Below are 14208 nucleotides of genomic sequence, written 5' to 3' on the forward strand. Positions count from 1 at the left end.
TTCAGTTTTTTTTTGTAGCGCATTTCCGAGTGAATTGAGCTGAGCTGGGGATTAGAAACGTTTTAAACCAAAACTTTGCCATCAATCATAATGAATATGATTGATGAATGACATAACGAATTCAAAGTCAACTAAAACAATCTTTCAGTTACGCAGACCAATTTTCACTTGCACTAATTCTGCCATTTCCTTTTCTAAGTCTGCTTTTGTTCTAAGAACGACTTCCTCACATTCTTTAATAAACTTAAAAATAATTGGTCTCCAAAACCTCACACTTTGAACCATTAAGTTTGTCCAGAAAATTTTGCTGCTGTTATTGTATGCTACTGTTGGTATTGTTGTTGTAGCCAGTAAGTCGGAATCCTGTTTTGCACTTTTTGAAAACTTCTGATTGTACTGTCATTGCCTGGAACTTCCACGTAATCCCCATCTGCTAATCAACATTTAAACTAAATAAAAATTAAGCTAAACAACAGTTTTCAAACTCTTTGTTTTTAGCATTTAATTGTTCCATAATTTCTGCCCTTTTCATCCCGAAAGTACGTTTTGCAGTGTGCTTCATTAAACCTTGCAACTTTACTTTAAATTTTATTTCACTAACTTCGATATCTCTTTTGGGTGTTATGCAATCATCTATCGTTTTTGTAGCGGTTGATTAGCTTGGAAAACAATGAGGATCCGCTTGCTGAAATGGTTTCTGGAAATATTCGTGCTAACACTAAATTCCAAAGCTTCTTCTGCTGTCATCTGTGTTGTGTTTTTTGACAATTTTTAGAATAATTCTTTTGAATTTTCTTTGTTTTTGATAAAAAAAATTGTGATAAAACTTTCACTAAACTAAAATCTCTTTTTTTAAAGTTTTTTCTGCAGGCAGCAAAACTTTCTCCACTGATTCATATTCAAGATCTATTTCTTCTTCGTTTTGTTTGACATTCCGTCGTTTGCTGTCATTATGTAAGTGTTTAAAATCTTCCTTTGGCCGTCCACGCTTCTTAAACTTGATGCGAATTGCATTACCATTATATATACCTATCTTTCGTCCATTTTTTGCAACAATTTAACAAGTTTGTTGCAAGTTTTGGTTAGAACTTTTCTCCAAATATTTCTTTCTTTAGGCTATATATGGATCTTGTTTGAACCTTGACTAATTCTTTGTCCAGCCTACTGATGGGATCATGCAGTTCTCTAGCGTCTCTATATAGGTATACTGGTTAATTCGGCCTGTATAATTGTTACACACACCAACTCGGTTAAAATTAAAGCAGCCCCAAATACCTACATTCCCACCGCCACTTAGCAACCTCGGGACAACAAAGCGATTTCTATACTTTTCAGATTTAAATCTTTTAACAAGAACTTTGTCTTTTCTATTCATTAGGGCGGGGCTAGTTTACTAAGCTGCTCAACCAACTCCAGCGGGGTAAGTTGAGCTGCTGTGTTAAAAGTAAATTAAAAATAAATTAAATTAAAGGTTAAAAATAAAGTTAAAATTTTTAACTTTTGACTTATTTATACTTTATTTTATTGACTTATTTATACTTTATTTTATTGACTTATTTATACTTTATTTTATTGACTTATTTATACTTTATTTTATTGACTTATTTATACTTTATTTTATTGACTTATTTATACTTTATTTTATTGACTTATTTATACTTTATTTTATTGACTTATTTATACTTTATTTTATTGACTTATTTATACTTTATTTTATTGAATAAGTAATATTTAAGTGAAAATATTTTTAAAAGAAGCAAACATTTTATAGTTTTAAATCACATTTACATATTTTTTAAAAAAAAGGATTTCAGATATTATTTTAATTGTTAAGAGTATTTTAATAACGATTAATTTAAAAGTATTTATGGACCTAAAAATGTTCACCTAACAAAATTTGTTTCTCCGTATCCGAAAACCGTTTATACCGTTTTATTAATTTTTTTCAAACTTCTCAACTTTCCCCGACTAGACTAGGTGATAAAAAAGTTAGGTTGTAAAAAGAGCTATAATACTTAAAATATCAACACTTAAGTGATGCCAGATAAATTTTTTTTTAAAGAAACAATCAAGAGAAAAATAGCAAAAATTTTTTGTTTTACTTTTTTGGTCCAAAATTGAAAAAGTGCCCATGCACTTCACTTGACCGCGTTCCAACAACCATTTGATGTGAATTGTATTACCATTATATATACCTATCTTTTGTCCATTAGATGTTTTGTCATTTGATGAGTTGTTTTTTAAAATATTTTAATTACCCATCTTGCCCCTACGTTCAACTAACCCCCCTCCCCCCCTCCCCATACCCTACCTCAAAGTTTTTTTCATTACTAAAATTGCTTGCTTCCACTTTTCCAAAGACTACGCAATTCTCTCCTTACACCACCTTAATCTTGTGAGCCGATCTCTGGCCGCCAGCATTGGTTTTCTAACAGTTTTATAAACACCAATTTTTTTCTAAGTGAAATGCTTGTAACTGTATTTATAGAGAGAGCTTTTCACGGTTTTCGTTGAATACCTTGTTTGCGATAATTAACTCTTGGATTGGTTTCTACGAAAATATTTCGTCAAGATTTCGCGCTCTGTAGTTCTTTTTTTTAACTTTACAGACCCTGAATGACGTTGTATGCGGCTTGTCGTTTTAAATGTTTTAAAGGTTTTTTCTAACGCAATTCTTTTAAAATCCCCTTGCTATTTCTCTGTTACTGATCATTAAGTCGACCTATTACTTGCCACTTAATTGCTTTGCTTACTGCTTTTCAACCCATTTCTGTGCATCTTAACTTTTAAATCTTATCAAATTATTTAAAAAGGCTTTATATGTAAATAAAATGGTCATTATAAGCAAATTTATGCAACTTTTTATAAGAAATTTTCAAACTAACAGATAAATTAACTTATAATTACGAATAACAGTTGAGTTGAGAAGAAAGTAGAATCTAAACTATTTAAAAAGTTTGTGCACCAACTTTTTTTTTTTTTTTTAAACATTTTTCGGTATGTTTTTTTGTTTTTCTTTGATAAAACTAGATTAATAAAGTGAACTTCTTATCGAGATGTTATTTGCAGAGAAATAGTTTTCCTGTCGTATAAAAAAAAAATAATAATTTTTGGCAAATATGGTTACTGTTTTATGATTGGTATAAACAAAGACACCGACAAGGAAAGACAAGGGGATGCAGAACATTCATCAGGTACACCATGACAAGTTACCCAAAGTCTAACCTCATTTCTTTGTTTGTGCAGCAATCAGGCTGCCATTGTCATTGAATTCCTAAAAAAACTTATTTTGATAATTAAAGGTTTTGCATTAATTATATAAAATCTTGATGCTTTTTTAATTTTTGTTGTTAAAAAGTTGCTTAAATTTACACTTCAATTTTTTGGAGTTTATTTATCAATCAGAAATCATTTGCACTACTGACATTTTTGGATGAGGTCCTGAAGGTTAAATAATAAGCAAATATAGTCTAGATGATACGTAATGTAACATTTTAAGAAAACCAAATTAAAAGCAATAGTCATAAAAGAACTTTTGCATTGTTGTTGAAAGATTGCAAGAGGTAGGGAAAATGTTGCAATGCATTTAGTGGGTCGTGGGCCCACTAAATGCATTACAACATTTTATATTGTCTATAACTAAACTTAACCTGTCTTAGATCCATCCCTAAAATTTTGATTAAAATTCACAATTTTAATATAAAAATGTAACAATTTAATGGCAAATTATGGTAAATTTACGTTTTACAGCTTACAAAACATGTTATTAAAAAAATGGCTTATAAAAAAAAAAACTTAAAATTTTGTTGGATATCCATTATTTTTTATTACTGCAGCAATCCTACGAGGCATTGAGTCCACTAAATTGCCCAAATCTTCAGTGTTGATCACGTGAAACCAGGACTTGATTATGGCCTCTAATAATTGTTGCTTGTTCCCAGGTTTTTCTTTCCTTACAAGTTTTTTCAGTCAAGACCACAGGTTTTCTATCGGATTCAGGTCCGGACTGTTTCCAGGCCACTTCAAAACGTTTGAAGTGGCCTGGAAAATCTTTTTGAATTTAAACCAATTTTGGACAGTTTTTGCGGTGTGGCATGTAGCACTGTCCTGCTGGAACACACAGGTTTTTGTTTTGCCTTCAAACAAATCATCAATTGATGGGATTAATTTGGCTTCTAATAAGTTTTCTTGGTATTTTTTGGCGTTTAAAATACCATCTATAATGTGGATACGACCCACAGCATCTCTGGTCATGCATTCCCACACCATTACACTTATAGGATGCTTCATTGTAACCAATGTGCACTCATGTAAAAGATCTTCACCGGGCCTTCTTCTCACATAATTGATTCCATCACTTCCAAAAATGGAAATTTTGCTTTCATCACTCCAAATAACTATTGCCCAGTCTTCCTTTGTCCACTCCTTGTGTTCTTTTGCCCAAATCAAACGATTCTTTCATCGTTTTTTGTTTAAATATGGTTTCTTCTTGCTTTTAAACTATTTTCAAAAAGCCTTCGGCGCATTGTTCTTGAACTAACCAAAACTCCGGCGGCCTCTAAATTATTTTTAATTTCAGCTGAAGTTGCTCTTCGGTTCTTAAGTGCAAGCCTCATTATCATCCTGTCATCTTTGGCAGTTATCTTCTTAATTTTTCCATTTTTTGGCATTTTTTGAAGGTATTGGTTGCCTTAAACCCTTTGCACACCTTCCTCACTCCAGATTTTGTTGCTCCATTTCCCAAATTTTTGGCGATTTCCGTGTACGAATAACCTTCTCCTCGTAATGTAATAGCTTTGCATCGCTTTGTAGGTGACCAATATTCTTTCGCCATTGTAAATAAAAGTAGTTTTTAAAAAACAATAAAAGTAGTTATTAAAAAACACACTAAATCTTCAAGAGCACTGTCGACTTTTCACCAGCAATTGTTGAAACTCAACTAAATGACTACAAAACAATGATCTTGTATTTATAGCTTAAAAGATTTATGGATAAAAATGTTAATTAATAACGTATTTAACTATTAGTCATCACAATAAATAGACTATTTTTCACAAAAGTACAAAAATAATGAGACATTCACCTTTTACTAGAGAGAACCATTAGCAGAGCAATGACTCATTTTTGACACCAATTAACAATAATAATCCATAATTGTGTTTAAAATTGATATAAACGATTAAAATTTGCAATTTCCTATTAGCCAAATAATACATGACGTGGTTTAAATATAAAAATAAACAATTAAATCCACTAAATCCATGATATTTTTAACTTTTCTAAGAAAAATTGGTAAAAATTACAGGGGTGTCCATTCCTATGGTCACTAGTGTACCTGCGCTAAAAATGCAGAGGTTTTTTTATTAATTAGCATCTTGAAATTGTTACAAAGGAAAAGGTATCGGTACTTTAAACCAACATTTCTGTGTTATTATTATTGAGTAGAGATATAGTGACTTGTTTAAAATAATGCTTTTCTTCATAATATTTGTTTTGTAATTTGTATAAAGTTACGTTGTTCAATTTCAGTAACACAAATATTCTTGGATTCGTCACTGCTGAATTCTTGAAATGCTAAGTTCGCCTTGGGTAGGGATCGATCATTTTTAGAAGAAATCAGCTCCTTGGAGGAAGAGAGTAATAATGCAGGCTCAGAGTTTAGGAGAGTTGTGTCAATGTTTACAGAGGGACGAATGTTACAATGATTATACCGCCTCTTGAGTTCCTCCAACGTCACAACGTAATACATCAAAAAGTAGTGAACATAATCAGTATTTTATTGACAAAGCCAGCCATGTTAATGTAACAAATAACTCTAAGCTTAGTTATTATAAAAATCTTTATATCAAATGGGGACATCCTTTAAAAGATGATTTTTAATTTACTTTTTATTATAACTTATTTTGTTCTAATGTTATGGATTCACAAAAATGGTTTGCAAAAGACCTTTTAAAAACATCAAGGGATATTGTACTAAAAAAATACACAGAAATCTGTTAGGAAAATCTTTCAGTTAAAAAAATAAGAAGCGCAACTAAAGATTCGGGTATGTACCATATGACACAAAATAGTGAAAAATGTAAAAACGAAAGGGAAAATATTTAGTACGGTTATAAACCGCATAATAAGTTTTTTACAAATGAAAGTGACGATCAAGTAGTCTCTTAATACACCACTACTAGCAAATCGTATCTTTAGATTAGTAATGTGAGGGTGGCGTTTTTTTTTTTTATATATATATTCTTCTGTTTATTTTTTCTTCTTTAAATAAAGGGGAAGGGGAAGGTTCGGTTTAGTGTTATTGTTTGGATTAGGTATATGGAGGTTGGGAACAAGGTTAGTGGTCTGGGGAGTATTTGGTTAGGTAAGGGCGAGGTTTGGGAATAGTTTGGTTAGGAATGGGCAAGGTTTAATCTATTTGGGCTAAACTTATAATCGCCGTCCTCAGTATATTCTTTAATATAATAAAAATCAACAAATGTTCTATTAATGTGTAATGGTAGCACTCTTACTCTTATAACTTTTATATAATACAAATAATATTCTCTTACACTTCTTGCAGTGTTCAATACTTTTTATTTCAATTACTCCTCTTTCTTTTATATCTTCTTTTATTACAAATATCTCTTCTTTAATTAAATCTTCTGGTTATTCTCCAGCAATCAATATTAAAATCTTCTTTTCTTCTTTTATTCAACTGCTTTTTAAACTGTTTATTCATCAAAATACTCTTCTTACCACAAAATTCTTTTTCTTCTTTAAAATCCTCTTTAAATCTCTTATAACTCTTTTCTCATAAAATCTTCTTTTAAATCTTTTTAAAACTCTTTCTCTTAAAATTCTCTTTTAAATCTCTTCTTCAAAAACTCTTTCTCTTCTTATCTCTTCCTCCACTTAACTCCAGTTAACTCTAGTTAACTCCTGTTAACTCCCTGAGTCCTTCTTTTTTTGAGCTTTTATAGTTTTTGCTTGTTTTCCTGTTGCGATATCTTTTCATTTATTTATATGGCAGGTTTATGAGTCTTCGTGTTTACGTCTTTTCTCAGTTGTATTTAACTTTTCTTCTTTCCGTTTTATCGTCTACTTACGTGATAGATTGGTGAATCATCGTGTATAAGTCTTTTCTGATCGTTGTTTTTAACTTTTCTAATTGTCGCTTTATCGTTTACGAGTCTCCACGTTTACGTCTTTTCTCAGTTTAATTCTTTTTACTTTATCATTTATTTATGTGAATAGTGGACGAGTCATCTTGTATGTGTCTTTTCCGATCGTTGTTTTTAGCTTTTCTTATTATCGCTTTACCATTTACGCGTCTTCGTATTTACGTTTTTCCACAGTTGTATTTAACTTTTCTTCTAACGCTTTATCACTTATTTATGTGAAGAGTTGGTGAATCATCTTGTGTATGTTTTTCTATCGATCGTCGTTTTTATTTTAGTTTTCCCTCCTCACAGTAATAAGAGGTTTGCGTAAATTGGGAAAAATCTAAATATCCTAAACTTTGAGATGATTTTGGAGTAGTTAATGATGATAGCTATAGAATTTTATTAAAATGGCATCCAAATTTTTCAATAAGAAGATTTGTTCCTCGAGCTTCTTCTTTTTGCAAATTTTTCTCGAGCTTTGAATTTTGACAAACCAACCATTGAAAAAATTTATTATAATTTGGAAGAAATTCTGAATCGTTGAATATTCAAACCTCAAAACGTATGTAATATAGACAAATTAACGGGTGGTTACTAAAAATCCGGACTGACTTTAACTGACTTTTAAATGCCACAAGCTAAAATTATTTTTTTCATGCTTTCATCCATCTTAAAGCTCGTTTAATTCTCTATAAGTCAATTTACTTTTTCTTTAGATAGTTATTAAAAATTAAGAAAAAAATGGTGTCTAAGCAAGAAGAGGTAAGAAAACGGATTAACGAGTTCTACTTGAAGAATAAATCGCAAGGTAAAAAGTTTACCGTAGATCACTTCAATGCTGAACAAATTCGAAGAAGCACTATCTACGATATAATCAAACGTTCTGAGAATAATTCTGGACACAAAAGAGTTTGAAGTCATACCGCCAAAATCATGATCCCTAAGGTCATCAATCGTCTGAAAACCATGTTTGACCACAGTGACTGGGTTTCGATGAGACAAGCCGGTCGAAAATTTAGATGCACTCATTCACATATCATTAAAACTCTTGCCAAGTACACTGACATAAAAACCTATACCAAACATAGTATACCTGACCGACAAGAGGACCAGAAAGAGCGAATCAAGGCCGACATTGATCGTCTTTATCGAGATTTTCAATAAAAATTGATCATCCTTGATGACTAGTTTTTACGCTGTTGCACTTGACGATCAATGGAAACGGCACCTACTACTCCAGTAACAGAGACAAGGCTCCACCGAGCGTTAAATATCGCAAAAAGTGCAAGTTCGAACCCAAGGTGCTCGTCTGGCTGACCGCTTTTGACAAAGGTATTTACGAGCCATTTTTCAACTCGTCTTAGAGTTAACCGAATCCGAAGAAACAGAGTGGTTGAAGACAATTGAAATAGATAAAGAACTAAAAATTCTATTTAATAATATTTTTATTTGATCTCTCGCTTAACAGCTAAGGAAATAATTGCCCTTGAAAGCCAGTCCGGATTTTTAGTAACCACCCGTTAGGTGTCATGTGAAATATGAATAGTGAGCTAGTTTTGCGTAAGTACCTCTTGAAGACAGAGTTTATCTTCGAGATCTGAGGCAGAAAACGGGTCCAAAGGGAGCTTATAAACTTTCTTCAATTGATAGAGTAGCTTTTAAAAGAAACAAAAAGATTGATAATGAGTGACAACAATATTCTCAAAGAATAGATGATGATGAAGCAGAATCTCTCATACAGCATAAAAATTCATCCAAAGAAACTTGCAATTCTTCTGAAACTGAAGTAGACTTATTGTAATTTTATTGAAATACTTTAAAAACAGGAAAATTGAAAACCCAATTAGTATGCTACAATTTTTTTTAGGAAGAAGCTGAATGCCAACCAATAAAGAACTTTCCTGGAGACTTCAACGTAATTAAACTCCCCAGTTTAGTCAGAAATGAGTGTTTGTCAAATTTAGGTGTAGCTCTTGCTAATGCTTTACTACATGACATTAAAGATATCTATTAAGAGTTGATGCTAATATCAATTACATCTTGATTGACAAGTGCAAATTAGATAGAGTTAAAACACAAGTAAAGATGGTTATTAATGGTTTAGAAAAAAAAATCAGATTTGTTTTGGTGTGGATAGCAAATTTGATCGGACCACTCAAACTTTAAGCATAATAAACTGATCAAAAAATCTATTGAACCTGAACATCACGTCACATTTGTTTATGAAAACGGAAAACTTACTGGAACCTGTTTGACTCATAGAAAAATTCCTATCATTGGCGCAACTGGTAATTGCAAAAGAAACGTTCAGTGTTTTACAAGAACATAACAGTCTTGAAAGCATAACTTGGTTGACTATATGAAATGCCACCACATAGTCGACGAAAAAACTGCAGACTTTCTTCGCCCGAAAAATACCTCATCGCTCACCTTTATTTTACAGTTTACTAAAAATTCATAAAACTAATGTCCCTTTACGTCCTATAGTGTCAGGATGTGATGGAGCAACCGATAATCTATCTAAGTTCATAACATACTTCATCCAACCACCGGCAGAATCGCTCCCAGCCTATTTCAAAGATACCACTCACTTTCTCAACTTATTACAAACGCAAAGAATTCTATCAAGAGACAACATGTTCGTAACAGCCGATGTAACCTCTTGGAATAGATGCTGTGAAATATTACATAAAAAAGATTCCGTCATTGGCTAGAATACAAAATTGTCCGCAAATCGCTTTTGTTGATATCATACTAGAAACTATTCTGACTCACAGCACATTCCAATTCTCTAACAAATTCTTCCACCAAATGACGGGGACATCTATGGGCACACGGATGGTGCCACCCTATGCCAACCTATTTATGGGACGTTTAGGCTCTAAAATTATTGAACAATTTCCTCAATCCATTTCATTTTATAAGAGATTTATTGATGATATATTCTTCATATTTCATGGATCAACGGATGAATTAGAAAAAGTCTTCTTATTCATAAACAATCTGCATCCAACTATTAAGTTTAATTTTAATCACTCGAATTCTTCAATCAACTTTATGGATATCAAAATATATAAAGATAGAAATGGCGAAATCCAGACCACTATTTATAGAAAACCTACAGATACTATGTGCCTCTTGCATTATGAGTCAAATCACTGCATGCCATCAATAAGTATATCAACAAAGCGTTACGTTAAATACAACATGACTTTATTAACAAAACAAGAACACATAAGAAAGACAAAACATTATCGTTGATTACAGTACACACTAACATAGGTAAAGCTATAAACCAAATCATAAGGAAACATTGGGACATAATTAAACAGGATACCTTAAAAAATATTTGGCCATCCCCACCAATAACAACATATCTGAAAACAAAATCGATCAAAGACTTTTTAGGGCAGACCGCACATACGGTCCGTACGAACCAAAATAACATGGCCATAATCACTTAGAATAGAAGCATTTATTTTTTATTAGAAAGAGACAAGAGCTTGTTAGAAAGGGACAAGAGCTATTTAGTAGTAGTTTGGAAGTGAACAGAACAGCAAGAAAGATGATACTAATTGTCTTATGAATCTTTTAGGACAAACACATCTCCAGCAAGCGATAGAATTTGCAAACTCCATACCAATTAACCGCATTGACTTGGAGCCTCACCACTTGTACACCCAAATGAACGGAGATTGCTTCTATCCAATGCACTCATGGCTTACCAACACAGCTTATTTTCTGGAATCACGAAGTCACAGATTTACAGACCTTCAAACTGATGCTTTTTTTCTTAGGTAATGGGTGTCCACATTTTCTTATCTTCTCTTTTATGATCCTTGGATTCAGAAGAAACGTTATAAAATTCAATTAGCGTATGTGTCAACTGAAATGGCTTACCCAAAATTTGGAAACCCATAGACATCGCTGGTTTTACTTTGACATTCATTATAACAAATTAAAATATCTAAACCTCCAACCTTATCCATAAAAAAACTTTCTATTTTTGATTGTTAAACTCGATTATTTAATAAAACTGTTCGTTGTAGAGATATACTTTCGATTTAAATTCAGTAAGAGCATGTAGTCAAACGTAATTTATAAATGAGTATGTAACTCAAATATGTAGAACGATTCATAACGCGGGAAATTCAAATGTTACGACTTGACTCGGAAAGGAAGTCAGAATTTCCAAGTTTGTTACGAGTAGGTGTCGAACTTCCGACAAAAAAGTCGGTACGAGCCGGAATCGGACGGTCGTAACGCAGAGCACTAATGATTACGTTCCGAACCGACAAAGTCGGAATTTTTTAGGCTAACGCAGAGCTCTACAAGTGCGTCACTTGCGCAAAATAACTTTTTCATCTATATCATTTGTTTTAAGAAAAAAACTAGTTTTCATCTATGTGAGTCTTGCATTTGCTGTGGACATCTGTCCGACAGTATTACACGTCCCGGGAATCATGAGAAACTGTAACGGAAGACTCTGAAAAAAAAAAAAGAAATCTTTTGTGACCGTCCGAGAAAAAAAAATTAGTTTGAATTTTTTCATTTATTCCTTAAAATCATGAAATGACTACTCTGACTCTTTTTGCATTTTTACAGCATATCTAAACAAATTCTACTCAAGCACTCTTTAGATATGGATACTAAGATGAATGTGTACACAATAATCTTTAATGAAGCCAATTTCTAAATCAAGCCAAACAGATTATAAACTCTTGATGGCTTTAGACACTCTTGCTGTTGAAGTCAACCATGCATGTTTTGAGCCATTTTGCGTACTCTGGATGGTTGTTGGGCCTTTTGTATCTTTCCCAATGATATTTGAAGCTGTGATGCAGTGCCTCAGTGGCTTGCTCACTGTATTTGCCAAATGAATTTATTTTTCAACAGAATAAAGTCTTCCACATGGAAGAACACTGCGTGAACTTTTGGGGTGACACTGACCCCTTGGAGAGAAAGGTATGATGCTCTGAAGGCCTGAATCTTTGAAGCGAAGTGAGGATCAAGGGTGCTGCCAAAGCAGGAGGACACTACAGCATCAAACTTTTGAAGAGTGTCGATGATGCCAAAAATATTGAAGGCACAATCATGTATAAAGAAATGCTCAAATTTAGTAAAGAAAAACAGAAACAAAACACTATACCATGTACTTCTGAAGAGATTAGCATAAGGTAAGTTGTAAAACTTAAAAAGTACCTGCTCAACCAGTTGCCTCAGCACATCTACATTCCTCAGAAGCTTACGACATTCATTGCCAGCAAACTGGCCACCATGGAAAGGCTGGCTCTTGATGTGCAGTGATTTTGGCCAATCATCAGCCTTTGGCCAAGCCTCTTTCAAGGCCTTGAAGAGGTGATTGACCAGACCAAGGAGGAGGTGGAGCTCCATGGGTGCTATGAAGATGAGGACCAAAGAGCTGTCTGGTTTGTTGAAGAGTGGCAAGTGAATGACATTCTTGAGCAGTCGTACTTGTTTTGGTTCTTGCCCATGTGTCTGAAACACAAGAATAATTTTATTTTTTCGATTTTTCTATTAAATTGACATTAATGAAAGAATAAAGGTTAGATCTGGTATCAAGAAACAGTTATTGTTGTTTGAATTGGTAACTGAAACAGTCAAAAATTAAGACTGTTATAAATTTTCCACGTAAAGAAGGAATGTAATTTTTACCTGAAAGGCGTCAAAGTACTGTCGCAGTGACCCAAACGTCCGAAGGTTCCCTTTTTTAAAGAGTTTTTTTACTTCAACATCACACCAATGGAACTGAATGCCACATACAATGTTGGCCAGTTTTAAGTCGCAGGAGAGAAGAAAGTCAACTATTAAATCCCTAACGTCATCAAATGTTCTAGAACTTTCCGGAATTACACAACTCCATCAGGATGGAATAAGTCAAGAATCTTCTGAATGTTGGTGTAGTTTTCAGGAACATCTTCAGCAATGGCAACCAGAAGCTGGCGCTTGATGATTGTGTCTTTTGCCACTTGTGAAGCCAGAGTCTTTTTTCGAGGGGGAGATTGTAAGTCTTCAGGTTGTTCAGCTTCTTGAACTCCGAGGCTGATCTTGAGAAAGCCTCCTCCACCATCAATGCCAAGCTTCACGACATGTTCTGAGTAAATTTTCCTTTGGAGCAGCAGCTGATCAAGAAGGTCTGCTAGTTTGATGCAGTGAACAACAATTTGACTTCTTTTTTCTGTTTTGTCAGTGGTGATCTCAATTATAGATTGGGTAAAGTATTCTGCTAAGCTCTTGCCAAGCTCAGCAAACTTTGCGTGAATGTTTGGCTCCAAGACTCGAGCCTGGGAGAAGTGGTTAAGTGTGGGCACTAGCTTCTTTACAGATTGATTTGACAGCCAGGTTTGTCTTGAAGTTGCACTAAGTCTCGAGCGCCTAAAACATCAGCTTCAGGGAAGAGATTTTTGGCACTGGATGGACCTTGGATCACAGAGGAGTTCTCATTAGTAATTTACAAAAATCTCTTAAGTATTTAAACCACGAAAATAATGTAGCAGTACCTATTAAGAACAATAAGTTTTTGGAGAGGCTTCCTTGGCAGCAACTACAGATGCTGCAATTTGCTCTCCAACCTTAGGGTTTTCAAGTGCAAGTGCTGTCATATTTTCACTGAAGGAGGCATTGCTGCAGTTGTGTGGTACCCCTCTTCCAATGATTGAATGGCAGTCTGAGCACCTCCGCTGTGTTGCTTGAGGCTGTGCTGAATTTGAAGACGGTGGGTTGTCCAGAGGATGCTTTTCAAGGAACTTCATCCACCCTATCTTACAGATAAGACAGTCACATGCTTAGTCTCTTGTAACTGGTCTCATCCTAATAGAGGAGAAGTCAAAGACAGGATAAATGCTGACAGACTCTCCCCTTGCTTTTTTCCCTAATGCAAGTCTACATGTGTCACAAATGCCTCTGGGCACTCTTGAGTCACTGAAGTCTATAGGAGTTGGAAGGGTTTCTAGCACAACTTGTATCAAGTGGCCTGTCACCTCTCTGACACACTTTCTCATGCAGAGAAAACAAACTGTTTTCCTGCATTCATCATGACTGA

This window comes from Hydra viridissima, unplaced genomic scaffold, assembly GCF_058129835.1.
Source record: "Hydra viridissima isolate aposymbiotic clone 2 unplaced genomic scaffold, HvirCarnegie_v1 scaffold_1, whole genome shotgun sequence".
Taxonomy (NCBI): domain Eukaryota; kingdom Metazoa; phylum Cnidaria; class Hydrozoa; order Anthoathecata; family Hydridae; genus Hydra; species Hydra viridissima.